Genomic DNA, 5290 nt, shown 5'->3' on the forward strand with positions numbered 1-5290 from the left:
ATCGCGCGCCTAAGTAACCTTGTTTTTTAAAGAGATGAGATGCAGACGCGGTATGAATTACTAGAGGTGTGACATTTTCATTGACTCTATTTGGACATTTGATGGTCATTTTGCGTTTAAAAAATGTGTTAAAACAAACTCCAAAATGTGAAAAAATGACATTAAAAACGTTCCTGGGGTATTTCTCGATAGTTTGCGTATAAAAATAACATCAACATGTCACATCTCTATGAATTACTCGTAAAATTTTAACTAAATTAACGGACTAAGGCTGGTAACCACGGGACTCTTCATCTCCTCGTACGTGCAAAACGTTTACTTACAGTTTTAACAAATGTAGCTTTTGGTTATAATTTTAATAAATTATTATTGGTCATTAAAAGTTATAATAATCGTTGCAGTAATTGTTATTATAGTATGAGCATAAATTGTGTTAGAGGCATTTAGATAGATACTAAATGGAAAAGAATGACGCGCTAGCAATTGCATATCCTGCTTTCGAAAGGCAAATAACTCTGGGCTGCTCCGCATGTTGAGATCACTTTTACGACGGGATTTAATAGATTATAAAGACGTTAGAGAGGAACACTCGGAACTCCTGCCGGCGTGTTGTATTGCTTAAACTTTTGTGGGCTTTTATCGCCCGTGTTCTTTACCGATCAAAACCTGAATTTCTAAAAGACCTGTGGTACAAACTTGCGTTAGTGTTGCCGCAATAAATTTTCTAAATCAACCCCCTTTTCTCGTATTCTGTTTATACGCGCGATATTTTATACGCAAGTTTTTATGTAAAATATACTCTCTAAAAGTCAATCAGTGCATTATCACTGAAAACGGTTATAAGTATTAAATAATTCAGTGCTGTACTTGTAACTGTGAATCAGTGAATATTCACCAAATAAAATTCATCAGGCTCCGATGTGAAATCACAGATACCAAGTAATAAAGGATATAAGAGCCAAAACAGACGTCAGTGTCTAAATGATTTTAATTTCTAAATCTATTACGAAAAATTTTGTGGCAATATTCATCGCAATAAAGTCTAACGTTATTTCACGAGTGTGGCGCAGAGAAATGTGAGGCTGCTTAATGAACGAATGAACGAAAAGATCCGAGTTCAAATCCACGGACACCGCTGGTTGTTTTTTTCGGAATCTCTCGAAGGAAAGTGGCAACCACCGAGAGTATCTTGCCACACATACTCCTCATTCCAGATGGGAGGTTTTCTTCGGCAAGGCTAGTAGTAAAACCAAATGCTCAAAGTACCAGAACGAACTGGATAAAACAGACTCTAAGCCTAATACACGAGGGAGAAGAAGACGTTACTTGACGAAAGTTACGATATCGTAACTAAATTCGAAATAGAAAGGTGAGTATTCACCGTTTTCAGTGACAATTCACTGATTGACTTTTAGAGAGTAACGCGAACGTTGACGGAAAGAAATTGCCGGGACCGTTGACGCGAGTCTCGCCGAGGCCCCGTCGATCTCTCGACGGGAGAAATTGAGCGATCACTTGAATCACGTTGTAAGTACCACTCGTGCGATAATAATCATCCGCGGAGACCCGCCGCAACCGTCCTCGTGATTATCCTCCCGAAGAGACACGTGATCCCGACGACTCCGGTCGATCGAGATAAACACGAGCTCCCAGGACGTTATTGACCATCCAGACGCTGATGCCTCATACCTAAGCCGGACCCGCGATTGCGGGCGGAATGGAAGCGACGGAGAGGGGCTTTTTTTTGCAAACAACGACAACTTGTCCGGCGGTGTTCACGATTCGACCTGGGCTGTGACCTCGACGTCGTAAATTCCGCGTCATAGCGGTTGTCACCGGTTCATCTTTTTACGAGCGTACCACGGCTCGCATTCACGGCTCCCTCGAGATGTACTCCGCGCGTTGCCGGGGTTCCCCGGATAAGCCGTGAGTTGTTAAAAGGACCTCTCTCCGACGGGAGGTCCGTGACAGCGACTCGGTACATCCTTCGCGGCGGTCCGTGCTGTCGCGCCGTCTGGACTTTGAACAACTACCGCGGATAACTCATGAAACGACAAGTTATATTTACTCTTCTAGAAGCAGATAGCTCTCCCCGCACGACGGAGACTTTATCGAATTATTTTCCACTCGGGTCGCCGTGTGCCTTTTGTGACAACAAGCCATGCTCTCGCTATCTACTACTTTGCTGTTAACAGAAATCTCGACGACAGTCAAGAGCGCAACGTCACGAGGCTGGACATCCTAATTTTCACATCCGCGTGCAGGAACATAACTCGTGCCTAATATTATATCTCGCGGTTACGAAATACTTCGGAACCATCGACGCAGATTCGTTGTTACAGAGCTACCGTAATAACTGTACTTCGAACTATATTTCGGAATAGGATCCGCTCATCGTGCGAGGCTAGTTAATGCGTCGACCGTGTCCTCCGAGGCGGAGGCGCTCTTAAGATGCGAGATATGACAAAGTTTTGATTTATAGTCTCGGCGCAATCGGCTGGGGGAGGGGGCGGGGGGGGGGGGAAGTGACGATAATTCGTTAGCGGCGGAGCCAACGTCGTTGATAGCGACCCCGACTCACATTGTCACCCGCGATGACGTTAATGCGACCAAGCCCTCTCTCATTTATAGCGCTTGTATACGCAGGTACACGACGCAGCTACCGTGTTTCGTGTCCAGCATCTCATTAATATTTCAATTACCAATTCCCGTTTACGATCGTGCTCGCGCGAGACACGGTGTCCAAGGTGGCATTTTTTTTTCGCCTCGAAACGACGCATACGGACCAAAGTTTTAATGGGCGATCGCTTTGTCACGGTCCTCCCGCCGAGGACACCTCGTTCTGCTACATTCCCGACGAAATTCCAGCTCGAACTTAACACATAATGAAATGGTTTGCTATAGCCGCTGGAAATCATGTAATCGTGGGACAATATGGCATTTTAAAGAACTGTATGAGAGTTTTTTTAATTTCACTATACATTCTATTAGTAAAATGTGTGGTAAAATTTGAGAAAACCCGCTTAAAATGTTGTCTCACGATTACATTTCAGGATAAATTTTAAGTGAAAATTTTCCCCGTGCAAAAACTATCGTTTTGCTAAGGCTTTCAGTTCTTCGGTCGTAAAAGCTTGTGAAATTGGATAAATTTGAGAAATAATATTTCGATAAAAAATACAAAGACGATGTTTTAACGTGATTCGCGAAGGTGGCGGAGAAATTATTCGTTTTCGCATTTTCTCTTTGCAGCGAATTCACGATTGAACGTCCGTACGAGGGATTTCGGCGCGAGTTATTCGATGCCAATGCGCACTTTCGAAAGCAGTCGGTCTTGAATTAAAGGTCCCCACGAGCGAAACTTTAAACCCACTTCGCCGGCCCTCATGCAATAAGTTAAGCTTCGCGCATTCCCGGCGTGCCCGCGACATCAGGAATTGCAATCCGGTGACCCTGTGGAAATAAATCGCGCGCCCAAGAAAATTCGTAGTGGAGCCTGGCGGCGAAGAAGAATGACACGAAGAAACGTCCTGTCCTTGCCGGCGAATCGACGACTCCGAGCTGCGCACTTAATCGTTCCACGTAATTAATTGGGTCTGGTAACGAGCTGCGTACGGAGATTTGCGGGGCTCGCTGGTGGAATTGCAAACATTTATCATCTATTAATTAAGCGATTAGTCCGTGGTGTCGCGCTAACGAGGAAGTCGTGTGTGTGTGTGTGTGTGTGTGAATGGCAATTTTTTTCGCACGAGCGCCGTCGGGCAATTTCCGTAGCCGGCAGATTATGAAATCTGGAATTCGAGCGCGCATAATTCTAAACGTTAGAAGAGCCACTGATTCAATGGTTTATCGATCCTTGGAAATAACTTGTTACTCCCCATCGTCTGTCGCGGTGAGTCCACGTTATTGGAATATATTCAGGCCACTAGATTTACGTTCGCTCTCCGTCGATTTTCTACGCTTTCCGTTTCGCGCGTTCTCCACATCGGCGATCTGTTTACGTAGCGTAGGACGCTTCTTTGATTCGGCGTGATCGATAGCGTTGCTAGTCGTCGAAACGACTCGACGATAATAAGTCATCTCCGCGCGGCTCGTCGCGAGGTTGCAACGTGAGGCTCGGCGCGAGTATTGTATTCAACTCGCGATTCTATCCAGCGGGAAAAGACCGGCAATCGGCCGTACTTTACGTCCGCGGATGCGCATTGAGATGAGCGCGTGGGTGGACAGGAAAGACGCAGGTAGATTCGCGGAAGAATTCCCGATCGGCGCGAGAAGTCTTCGGTAAAGCTTATTCTACAATGGACAACGTAAAACGCAAGACGCTAAGCCGCAAGAAATCGACCAATCTCAGTCAAGTATGAGAAGAATTAGCGACTGTCATTGGCCGATTTCCTGCGGCTTAGCGTCTTGCGTTTTGCGTTCATTGTAGAATAAGCTTAAGGGGATCCTAAATCCGTCTGTTTTATCGACATTCTTTGTTAAAAGTAATCTTTTAATTGGCTTCATACAAATGCAAAACTCTTTTACGGAATCAAAGTACGCAGCAAAATCTAGACTATGTTGGTCGACTTTATATCAAAAACAAAAAAAATAAAAAATTTTACTAATTTTTGGTACACTTGACGACAATATTTGCTTGATACAAGAATTCTACAATAAATATACGTAAAATGAGACCAGCATACTCTAGGGACAATATATAAGAACAATATCGTGCAATTAGAACTAAGATTAAGAGCCTAGAAAAAAAGATTACTTCTAGTAAACGCAAGTTCAGAAATCCAAGTCTAGAAGAAGTGAAAAAGAGCAGCAGGCTTTTTCGAGAGAGGACGATGCCAAACATCTGTCAGATTGTCAGTAAAGCCATGGTGTTGACGGTGCTCGAATAATTCGATCCAAAATCTCGGTCTGAGCAATGCATAGCTAACAAAATTGCTGCTTTTTCGTAAAAGTTGCAAATTGATTGGCTAGAAATTTCTCGGACCGAGTAGAACTTGGAATTAAAAATGTCGATAATTGACGTTTTTAATTCCGTCTCCTATCGACACTGATCGAGTTCGCCAGCTTTAGGATCCCCTTAACATCCCCGGCCTCTCTTCGGCGTCGCGCCCGTTCGTGCGTTCGCGGAATCGAAGACTCGCGCACGTCGCGTCGCGGCGAATCTTTTCGGTCGCGTGTGGGTGACCCGGAGCAGATCCCGTTTCGCAAGACGCCGCGGTTGCAACGTGACGCGTCGCCCCCGCAATTTTCTCCGATGCGGAGGAACCACCGGGGTCTACGGGGAACATTATAG

This window comes from Vollenhovia emeryi, unplaced genomic scaffold, assembly GCF_000949405.1.
Source record: "Vollenhovia emeryi isolate VEMERY1.0 unplaced genomic scaffold, V.emery_V1.0 DF939125.1, whole genome shotgun sequence".
In the NCBI taxonomy this organism is placed as follows: domain Eukaryota; kingdom Metazoa; phylum Arthropoda; class Insecta; order Hymenoptera; family Formicidae; genus Vollenhovia; species Vollenhovia emeryi.